Genomic DNA, 12,139 nt, shown 5'->3' on the forward strand with positions numbered 1-12,139 from the left:
TTAGGCCTTAACAAGTAAACAGCAAGTGTAAATTTGCGCTGTCAGGTGTGCCACTCTATTCCATAGTTTGGGCTAAAATGTAAACACAGGAGGTTAACCCTTTTGTGTTCCTAGGACACCAGAAAGTTAACACTGCAGGGTTTTTGTAAGATTTCTGTAAGTTGTAACAAAGAAATGTTTTTCTTTAAAGTTATGATGCTGTTGCTTATCACCGTAGAGCAGAGAGGAAGCTCTCAGTTTAGGTCCGCTTCAAAAGCTGACAGAACCAACAGGTTTTGGACTAGTCCATCACCTCACGATGGAGTCTCAGGGTTTCCTTTTGTTTTCAAAAGCATTTGCTGAACGGCCATTGTTAAGTCTGACTGCCAAAATAGTGTGCGAGTAGGGACACTGGCTGGTCCTATTTTGGCAGTTAGACTTAGCAACTGCCATTTAGGAAATTATTTTAAAAAACAAAAGAAAACACTTTGTATCCCCAATGAGGAACTCCACTAGTCCAAAACATGCTGGTTCTGAAAAATTTTAACGGCTTACTTTTTCACTATAGTGGTCCTTCAAAATGGTAATTTGATAACAACCGTGAAGGTCAGGATGTACTGCTGCATTGCTGATCTAATTTCAGTCATGTGTTACAGACTCATGTGCTGTGCAGCAGTGTGTTCTGACAATGAGCTGCTGCATACATCTCTGTGCCAACACAGTGCTGTCTTATTTCAATTAATACTGCCATGCAGAGCAAAACAAGTGCCATACATTTTTGTAAAGAGAAGTAAATGGTTGTCACTCCAAAAAATTGGTACAGACAGATCTGTAATTCATTCTGTAATTAAGATAATCCAAAATTCCAAAGAAACAAAGTACCTCTTTATCAAAAAAAAAAAAAAAAAACAGTGCAAGCTCATCTGAAAAACAACTCTGCAACAATAAATCACCATAATGCACAATAAATAAATACATTTGAAGTAGCCCAAGAAAAAGAGGATCAAAAATCGTGGAGGAACACAAGTACCAAGCACTAAGGTAGAGAATGTGTGGACAAGTTTCAAAGGTGGCTAAAAGTGCTAGCCTGGAAAGAGAACCACTATGAAAGCTGAAGCCAATAAATGGGTCATTAGACTGGGAGCAAGATAGGAAGATAAAAAGCCAACAAAGGCTTTTTCCTCCACTCCCTCTCTACAGTTATCCATATAATAATTCCTTTTTTTTGTATAGCGCTTTTCTCCTGTTGGACTCAAAGCGCTTGCGAGGCAGCCACTAGAGCGCCCTCAGTAGGCAGTAGCAGTGTTAGAGTGTCTTGCCCAAAGAACTCCTTACGGAATAGGTGCTGGCTTACTGAATAGGAAGAGGCAAGATTTGAACCCAGGTCTCCTACATCAGAGGCCGAGCCCTTAACCATCACACTTTCCAGCCACCATATCTGATAGCCAGTTTTAAATTGTGCAAATCGTGATGCAAATCTAGCCCCCAAAACACAAAATGAGGTGGCAAATTAACATTCAACATTAAGGATCTCAAGGCTTGTGTTTGCGAAATAAATAAAATAGGAAAGGAAGAAGGAAACAATTGGAAAAGGATAGTCGAAAATTGGAAGTTAAACAATGACAGTTGGAAAATAATGGCAGTTGAAAAACAGTTGAAATTTGGCTGTAGGAAAATGACAGTTGAGAAATGACAGTTGAGAAATGGCAGTTTAAAAATGACAGTTGAAAAACAACAGTTAAAATTTGGCAGTTGGAAAATGTGACAGTTGGAAAATGTGACAGTTGGAAAATGTGACAGTTGGAAAATGTGACAGTTGGAAAATGACAGTTAAAATTTGACAGTTGGAAAATGGCAGTTGGAAAATGACAGTTGAACTTTTAACTGCCATTTTCCAACTGTCATTTTTCAACTGCCATTTTTCAACTGCCATTTTCCAACTGCCATTTTCCAACTGCCAATTTCCAACTGCCAATTTCCAACTGTCATTTTCCAACTGCCATTTTCCAACTGCCATTTTCCAACTGCCATTTTCCAACTGCCCTATTTTAACTGTCTTATTTAAACTGTAATTTTCCAACGGTCAAATTTCAACTGTTTAAAGGACCACTACAGTGAAAAAAGCGAGCAGTTGAAGGAGAAATTAAGTGAGAGGCATATTAAGGCTGCCATATTTATTTCCTTTTAAGCAATGCCAGTTACCTGACTATCATGCTGATCTTCTGCCTCTAATACTTTTAGCCACAGCTCCTGAACAAGCACATGCAGATCAGGTGTTTCTGACATTATTGTCAGATCTGACAAGGTAGCTGCATGCTTGTTTCTGGTGTGATTCAGACACTTCTGCAGAGACATAGATCAGCAGGGCTGCCAGTCAACTGACATCAATTAAGGGCTCTTTCACAGTGCGACATTAAAGTTGCACGTTACAACAACATGTAACGCACAGTAACTTACAGCAATAAAAAAATCAATGGGCTGTTCACAGTGCAGACGTTGCGCTGGTGTCTAACACTGCACATTAAATGAAAGTGCTGCATGCTATGCGTTATACACGTTTTTAGCTGCGTTAGACTTTTTGCACATGCTCAGTAATGTTTTCTTTTTTTTTTACGCATGCGCCATTTTTGTTCTATCACTGTGCGACGAAAATGGCGCACCAAACGCAGGGCTAAATAACATCAAAGTTATAGTCTTTCAATGCGTTGCATTAGGGGCACGTTATGCGACCTTAACGTCGCACCAAACGCAACGTCTTATTGGAGTGGCTGGATAGTGTAATGGTTAAGGGCTCTGCCTCTGACACAGGAGACCTAAGTTCAAATCTCGGCTCTGCCTGTTCAGTAAGCCTGCACCTATTTCAGTAAGGAGTTTCTTGGGCAAGTCTCCTTAACACTGCTACTGCCTACTGAGTGCGCTCTAGGGGCTGCCTCGCAAGCGCTTTGACAGGAGAAAGGCGCTATACAGATACTGTTATTATTATTATTATTATAAGAGGCGTAAAAGGATGTTAATATAGCAGCCACCGTATTCTTCTCACTTAAGTTGGCCTTTAAAGGAGTTCTTTTGCATCCTAAGAATCAAACAAGCTGACACTTACCTGGGGCTTCTATTGGCCCCCTGCAGTGGTAATGTCCCACGCCGTCCTCTTCCGATGCTCTGTTCCCCGCCGCCGGTCCCAGTGTAATCACACGAGTTATTACACTGCAGCTGCGCAGTAAGCTCCCGATGACGCGAGCAGGCGCTAACATTATTCGTCTGTTTAGACGAATATTAAACCGAGACCGGCTGCGGGAAACGGAGCATCGTAGGAGGACAACACGGGACATTACAGCTGCAGGGGTGCCGATAGAAGCCCCAGATAAGTGTCAGCTTGTTTGATTGATTTTTAGAATCCCACAGAACATCTTTAAAGAAGACTCAAGCACTCAAGACTCAAGCACTGCCGTCAAGGAAAACAAATACTACTGCGCATGCGTGCACACCGACAAGGAGAACTTTGGGGCTCCAGAGCTGGATCCCTTCTACTGCGGAGGAAGGGGGAAACCTCTTTAGGAAACAAAGGCCTCCCCTTCCCTGAGGTAAGTACCCCCGAGGCACTTTTTTCTTACAGGTACACTTTAAGAAAAGAAGAGGGCATATGGGAGGGGAAAAGTAGGAGGCATTGGTGGGGAAAACTACTACAATTAGATTGCAAGCCTACATATTGTTAGTATTGGCAATCTGTGGGTAGATTGCCAATATAGGTAGCCTTGTGGATTAAGACCACACAGGGCCCCACGCAGAGCAATAAATTTGGGGCCCCCTCCTCAGCCACCCTGTTGAAAGGATGCCCCCCCCCCCCCCCAGCATAGGTGACCAGATGTCTCTGCAGTATAGGTAGTTGGCTGTCCTCATACTATAGGTAGTAGCCAGATGTCCGCCCAGAATAGATAGCAAGACAACTTCCCAGTAAAGGTAGCCAGATGTTCCCCCAGTATAGGAAGCCAAGTGACCCCCCCCCCCCCCACTATAGGTAGCCAAATTACCCCCAGTATAGGTAGCCAAATGTCAACAGATGTATGGCCACTTTAATTCCCCAAGGCTTATTCCTCCCCCACTCACTTATGTCCTCCCCTTTGGCACCATCTCCCTCTGTCAGGCCACACATCTTTACGGATATTCCTCCTGGCACCATGATCCCTGGCTCACTGAGGGCTCTTTCACAGTGCGATGTTAAAGTCGCACGTCATAAAATACTTTAACGCAGAGTAACGCACAGCACTACAAAGTCTGCGACATTCACAGTGCACACATTGCGTTAGTGTGTAACGTGTAGCGTTATTAAAAAGTGCTGCATGCTGTGCGTTTAACAATGAATCTGCTGCGTTATGTGTGTTGCACATGCTCAGTGATGTTTTTTCCCCCCCTTTTTAAAATGTTCCTCATGTGCCGTTTTCGTTCCATAGTAATTACATTTTGTAACGTGAGACTTTAACGTCACACTGTGAAAGTGTATATGCATTGTATTAGGGCCGCGTTGTGCGACCTTAACGTCGCATCAAACACAACGTCCTACTGTGTTAGTAGCCTCATGCTAATTTCCGAAGTTTTGGTACCCCTACTTCCATCACTGTTTTCACTCCCCCCCGCCCCCCTCAACATCCATGCCTTTTTGGTGGTCAGTGGCAGTGCATCACTGCCCGCACACAACCCACTTTACTATAGTATGAAACCCTATAGGCCACATCCATACTCAGTACTGACATGTGTAAAAGCCATTATGATTCAATCATAGTGAAATAATCTGTCAGTAACAATTGATGCATGTATGGCCACGTTTAGATTATGGTTTCTAATAAGATTGGGGAGAGGAGAGAGAAGGCAAAGCAGGTGGCTTTGGTATACGGCGCTTAGCACCGGTTACCCAAACCAGGAGCACAATAGCAGCAATAATATGCTGTGCGGGACGCGTAAGGGAAATTTAGGGTTCTGGTGATTGCCGCACCCCAAATAACACCTCCCTCAGAGTTGCGACGACTTTGAGGGGGAATGGTATTTATCGCCACCGGGGAGATTATTGGCAGCAGGAAAAGCCATCATTCAGCGCTCCCGGCACCCAACTCACCTACAGCGTACAACTACTAAGGGCTCAGTCACACTATAAGTGATTTTCTGAGCGCTTTTAGCCATCAGAGCTTTCTGAGAGCTTTTTAAAAAACGCTCAAATTGACTTACATTAAAATCATGGTAAAATCGCGATCGCAGTAAAATCACGATCACGGTAAAATCGCGATCGTGGTAAAATTGCTCAGAAAAGTGCTTATAGTGTGTCTGAGCCCTTATGCAGAGAAGGGGAGAAACGGTGAGGAGAGAAAAGCTGAGAGGGAAGAAGATATTTGCCTCACGAGGATTGTACTTTTCTTTAGCTTTCCTGTATGACACAAGAAGACACAAACACCCGGCACTAGGGGAAGGGGGAATTAAAGGTGAATGAGGGAGGGATGGTGCACACCAAGAGCAATTTGAAAAGCGCTTGGCTAATGTTACCCTATGAGAGTGGTCCCACAGCGGCATTGTGATTTTTTCAAGATCGCAAACATGCTGCGTGTAGCATTTTTTGGAGCAATTCATTCAAAAATCGCTATGAATATCACTTCACAAAATCGCACTCCCAAATTGCTAGCGATTGCTATTGCGATTTTTTGGTGCACTAGCCCAGAGAGAGGAGGAGTGGAGAGAAATTGAGAATAGCTGAGAGAGCTGCTCTGTATTGCAGTCCCACATCACACAGAGGCTACTTGCCTGCAATAGGACTCCTGTCCCTCACACAAGTCAGAAAGCAGCCCTCCTGGAGTCTAGGGACTGTCAAAAACTTTTCAACTTGTTTAACACCTTATCCACACATGCAGTCATTATAACATAGATGAGAGACCAGACAGATATTTTCCCACAGACCCTCCAGACAAGCTCTGCATCATGCTGTGTATATTTACCAGCTTACCTGTCGTCTAATTGCACTTTTATCAGCTAGCCTAGTGCTTCACATTGCCTTACAACAACAAACCTGAATACACCAGTTGCTGGACCAGCCCTAAATCACTGAATAAAAGGTGGTCTGGGGGTAAATCTCCCCCCTTCTCCCCTGTAATAGATACTTTGCTCCCCTCTGTATGCCAAACTAACAACATTCACGTCGGAGCATGGCTGTGGCCACACTCAGGTATAACTAGGGTGATAAAACTAAGGGTAAATGATCATGCTATCATGGAAGAAAAATTAACTACAGATGTACCTGTAGCCTTAGCCCTGGCTAGCAAGTAGTTCTGCTGTTTGTTTGCAAAACATTTTTATTAGTGGAGAAAGCTGGACAGAGTTCACACAAATAACATTACTCATTCCAAACCCCAGCCTGTGTCTGACAGCTAAACTAAGGAGGGGAGGGGGAGGAAGATCCAGGAGAAAACACTGTCTGTATGTGTCTTCTAATCTGTTACGGAGAGCATTCTTGAATACTTTGTTTTTAACTGACCATAAAGAGTTACATCAACAGGGGCAATGAATCTTTATTGGGGCTGCCGGGGCCCCTGACCTTTCACTAGATCAAAGCAACTGCCTCTGTTGCCTGGTGGATAATCCAGCTCTGCTGCCGGGAAACTGGGGTGCAGGATACACCTCGTATACGGCTATTGCTGGAAGCCGAATTGCAGTGTTTTAAAAGCAACTTCAGCACTGTCTTCTGATGGCGCCGAAGTTGCTGACTGTGCGCCGCTATAGCCGTAATTCCTATTTCGGCATATGATGGCGCCGGCTGCGCCCAAATCTCCTGCACTGTTATTACAGTGCTCGCCACAAAGTTCGGCTCTCCCCTTGCTCACTCCTTGCTGTGCTGCCCTGTGGAATAGTTCACACCTTAGATCATCGGTAAGCCAGCCGCAGAGAAGTGACAGTCAGGCAAGCGGTGCACAGTGACGGCGCGTATACTTCAAATACAGGAAGTGAGCAGTGATGTCCCTTTCTGTATCTGCACCATTACTGTGCACCGGTCGCCTGGCTATCTCCTCCACACTAATCTGAGGTCTGAAGTATGCTGCAGAGCAGCACAGCAAGGTGCGAGGGAGGAGGAGCTAAACTTTGTGGAGGCAGGACAGGACAAGTGGCATGCGGGCAATAAAGTGGCATGCAACTCTGGTGTGTACCACCTGGCCAACAGCAAAGTACCACCGGTGGTACGCATACCACAGGTTGAAAAGCCTTGTGCTAGACCAACCTGAGCATTTGGGATTAAGTGTTAATCTACTGGAGGAAGGTCCTTTGAACATTTAGTTTGACTGAGTGGCAAGTCTACAGCTCAGAACTGATTTCTTTTTCTTTCAAAAGATGTTGATCTGGAAAGTAGTGTGAAAAGAGTACCACCCAGATCTAAATAACAAATATACATGTTAAAATTTATAATGGAAACATGGAGCAGCAATACATGTAAATGTGTTAATCAAATCACAATTTGTGTTGTTGTGGCAAATAGTTCTCCTTTGGTGTTTCACCATTTAAATACTTTCAAGCATATCCAAGTGAAAAATTGGCCAAATGCTGCTGCATCATACAAATTGTTGAGATCCAACAAAAGATGAACCGACATCTTTATAAATATATTTTCGTGCCAAAAACATCAGGTAGTGGCAGAGTTAAATACAACAGTAAGATATTTCAACTGAACATTCCTTTGAGAGATAAAGTGAACCAAAGACAGTTATATTCATCAGATTAGAGGGTAAGGACCGCCAACTGCAGGGAGCATCAAAGTAAAATGAATAGATCAAGTGTAGTATTACTCTATTTGAAAATCTTTTGTGCCACTGCAGTAACCATATGTGTTATATTGCTTTAAATCAAATTTATTTTGTATTGAAAGGAAAGCATCCAGCAATTACTGAGACAAACATACATGATTGTGTTTATTAAGAGAAGAGAGCAATATCTGGGAATGAGTAAGGTTTTTATGACCCCTTCACTGCAGAAAAACATGCACTGAAGTAAGGCTGCTATTAAAGTGGCTATCTATAAATAGGAAATTGCAGAAAAGGATTTTTACAGAATATGTATTTCTTCAGAGGAGGAAAAAAATGTAAGTATTTTGTTTATCTTTTTTTGCTTCAGATTAGCTTTAAAGGTGGCTATTGGCCCGATTTCCAGAAAAAAGGTATTTCTGCAGAAACAATGATACTCATAAAAGTGGTAATCAGCTGACTGGCAATCTTATATAATCAATAAGCAAACATCCACCTGAACAATCCATGATCGCCATTGTTTTATAATGAACCAAAGGATAAAAAAGGTGGCGGATAACTTTGAAAATATTCAATTGTTCTGCCCATTTTTGGTTTGTCAGAATCAAGTTTATTTCGCCAAGTACAACGAGAATTGTACCTGGATTTGGTTTTGGCCCAACAGGGTCGGTGGTGGAACAGTAGCAGAAAGGTGCATTTAGCATACAGAAGATACATAAAGTGCATACAGGTACATACAGTAGGTACAGTGCAAAAACAAGGTATAGAGTATAAAGCATAAATAGAAGGATACATAAAAGATGAACCCAAGAGAAAGACCGGGGAGTAAGCCGCTGCCATCTATGGCACTCAAAACACTTTGTAGCGATACTTTGAATCAGATGCCCCGCAGTCTATCCCTGGGAGAGAGACACAGAGAGAGGAGAGCAAAGAAGAGAAAGAAAGATACAGAGAGAGAGAGAGAGAGAGAGAGAGAAGGTGAAAAATGAGTCCCCTTAGGATTGCAGCATGACCTGGCTGGTTAGTGTCCCGCTGGCTGGCTTTTCCGCTTTGCCTGCTGCAAAGGCTAGTGTCTGATGTTAGGGATTGTGCTGGGCGTCGAAGTGCCCGAGGTCGATGCGCGTAACTCTCCATGTGGGGCTGCGTTGGTCCTGCAGCTAGAGCCCATCCTATGCTGGATCGGTGGCTTGATGGAGTGCTGCTGGATCCAGTGCCAACCCTCTAAAGCAGGCTATGTGACCTGAGCTGGAGAGGGCTCCAGAGAAGTGGTGGCCCAGAGAGTAGTGAGACCAGAGTCCCTGTAGTGGATCAGGGTCTCAGCAGTGAAACTGATGGTGGCAGCCAACTCCTCTACGTGGGTGGCCTAGCAGGCCTGAGAGCAGCTGATCCGGATCCTGTAGTCAAGCTTTCCTTGAGTAGAATGATGGATGGCTGTTCCCTGGGGCACATAGGGCAAGATGCTTTCCATGATGGTGGAGCGCTGGTGGAGGACGAGGCCTCGTGGGAGGGCCGGAGTCCTCAAGGCATAAGTTGCGAGTGCCCTTGACTTCAGTGCTGGCGAGATCTCTCCTGCTCCAAGACTGGTGTGGTGGACGGAATCATGTGAGAGAGCAGGAGCACCGGCAGCAGCGAGTGCGGGCCAGGAGAGGATTGTAGGGCAGGCCGCCGGGAGAGGATTGATCATGGGGGCCACTGGTGGCCCGAGCCCACCCGCACTGACAGTAGAATACCTGGACCAGCATCGGTGGTGTAGAGCACCAGGATTTCTCTGGAAGCTGGGGCTGACATCATGCCTCCAGGCTGCGCGGTGTCCCCAGCCAGCGGTGGTGAAGAAGGCAGGCGGTGAGCATTTGGAGCGGCTGGGGCCAGTGCCAAGTGGGTAATAAGCTGGGCTGTCCATGTGGAGAGCCGGACCTCAGTGTAAGTGCCATAGCGCCAGAGCCTGGGGAGCTGGAGTATCTCCTATACACCCGATGGTGTGGTGGAGCTGGAAGGCGACCACCTAGGCAGTTTTTGGCCATGGGTCCAGAGGGAAAGTGGTGACAAAAGAGAGATGTGAGCCGGAGCCCTGTGGCCGTGGCTACCAACCAACCAGATGCCATCTTGGATCTAGGACCTGTTCGACAATTCCATCTGCCGGTCTTGAGATTTAATCAGCTGCTCAGATGTACAGGAGGAGTGTTCCATTGTCTCAACTGATTGTGCCCTTCTTGAATGCTTTCATTCATGAAAACAGTACCTTGCCTATGCACTAACATCTTAGTTGGGAAGCCCCACTTGTATGCGATCTGTTTATCTCATATCTCATAAAGCTGCTGTATCTGGGACACGGGGGTGCCTGGTTTGCAAAGTAATTTGTGAGACATCTGTAAAGAGAGTCAAATCCTGGTACAGGGCCAAGACTTTCTGGCCTTTCCTGGTAGTGGATTCAAAGGTGTCTTTAATGTGGTAGAAGTGCAAGCAAATGATTGGAATTTTCTCTGGTAAGAAGTTAGGGTTAGGTAGTCTGTGTGCTTGGTCTACGACTGGCACATTGAATAAAGTAGCTGTAACAATATTGCATACTTATGCTACCATCTGCCTAAATAGTCTAAGGGATCTTCACATTATTACGGCGATTATGAATGGCGATTTTGATACTTCAATGTAATCGATCTTTTAACAATTTGACTTCCTCGGCTTAGTCCTCATGGTCCTCCACAATCTCATTTGATTTTCTGTAAAATCAGACTGTAATGATCTTACCTTCCCGTGGGGGATCCCGCGGCGTCTCCGGCGTTGTTCCTCCACATGATGGAGCTTCCGTACTGGCATCTTCTTCTGGCGTCCTTGGCTCCCCTGCAGCGGTGGTTTGATCAGCACGCGCGCGCTGTCCCTCTGAACGGACGCACGCGGTGCAGCGCGATCCTTATAGGTTAAGGAGGCGGGTCTGAAAGGAGGTCAGCTTACACCTTTGGGCAGGAGGAGCTGGCTGTTTTTAGGGGCGGGGTTTAGGCTTGTTCCTACAGTATTTTAGGCCAGCTCTCTCACTTGCTCCTCGGCCTTGATACTAATCAGTTCGCTGGTTCTTGGCCCTTAGCTAATGAGAATCTTGAGAGCTACATTTCATATATTGCGCATCAGCACGATATATATATGTACTCTAGTCAGTCAGTGTAATATATTGTAGTATTGTAATTCTGTATTATTGTATGTTTTTGTGTACCGACCTTTGTTGCCTCTTGACTACGAATCTGTCTAGCCCCTCTGTACTACTGCCATCTGATTTCTGTGTACGACTCGGCCTGCCCCTGACTTGGCTCCTGTTTGATCCTTCCAATACGACTGACATCTGATTTATGTGTATGACACTGCCTGATTTCTGACTACGATTTTGCCTAGCCCTTCTGTACTATAGCCATCTGCTCATGTGAATGACCTCGGCCTGTCTTTGACTACGCTATTTCTCACTAGTACTCTGAATTTCACTTGTTACGCTTGCTCTATTCACGTATCAGCGTGATACAGACAATTTGTGCTCTATGGGCCTGATCCAATGCACTTTTTCTCCTAAGTTTTCTCTCAGGAAAGAAGTTTTCTGTTTAAAATAACTTTTCAGCACTTTGCAATTAAAAAAAGTACCACAAAGAATGTGAAATAGTATTTTCTTGATTGCTGTGGCTTTAAAGGCATTCTATTCATAACATGTGAAAATATCTGAAAATATCACCTAGATTGACAACCTGAGATGGTTCACTGGCCCCTATTTATACTTTCCTGTGGCTTCCTCTAGCCCCGCCATGAGGACCATAGCCTCCCACACCATCCTGGTCGCCCCTCTGTTTTGCCGCTATGACTCCCGGTAATCTGGGCAGTCGCAGGCTTCTGTACATGCACGACTCTAAAGCATACACTTGAGAATACTCGCCATTGGTCTGGCAATAATAGTTGCCTATTCCAGTTAAAACAGAGCAGTGCACCATTTGACTATTGCATTTTCTAATACTGCAAGCCCTTGCTTTAGCAACTATGGGCCTTACTAAACCTCAGCTTTTGTAGCAGAGATTTGTAGTTATTGCAATTAAGTTACACATTGCTGCTATTGTGATAATAATATTAAGAGCAAATAACATTAGTAGATACTGAAACTAGAGAGTCTGTAGGTGTTTCTACAAATGATGTTTGTTATAGTCCTTACACTTAAAGGGAACCAGAGGCGAAGGGTAGTTGAAAAATGAAAAAAGAGTTTATACATACCTGGGGCTTCCTCCAGCCCCGTAAGCCTGGATCGCTCCCACGCCGCCATCCTCCGCTGCCTCTATCGCCGGTACCGGGTCCCATCACTTCCGCCGGACGCGACTAGTTGTATGCATGCACAGGGGCTCCCTCCGGCTTTGTACGCATGCACCTGCGCA

The 12,139-nt window shown here is 44.9% G+C and overlaps 1 protein-coding gene across 2 annotated transcripts in view; it reads right to left on the reverse strand.

Moving 5' to 3' along the window:
* ABCB7 (ATP binding cassette subfamily B member 7) overlaps nt 1-12,139 on the reverse strand; it is a 214,102-nt gene that overhangs the window by 25,811 nt on the left and 176,152 nt on the right. The window lies entirely within an intron of this gene.

The sequence above is a fragment of the Hyperolius riggenbachi genome, chromosome 8, assembly GCF_040937935.1.
Source record: "Hyperolius riggenbachi isolate aHypRig1 chromosome 8, aHypRig1.pri, whole genome shotgun sequence".
Taxonomy (NCBI): Eukaryota; Metazoa; Chordata; class Amphibia; order Anura; family Hyperoliidae; genus Hyperolius; species Hyperolius riggenbachi.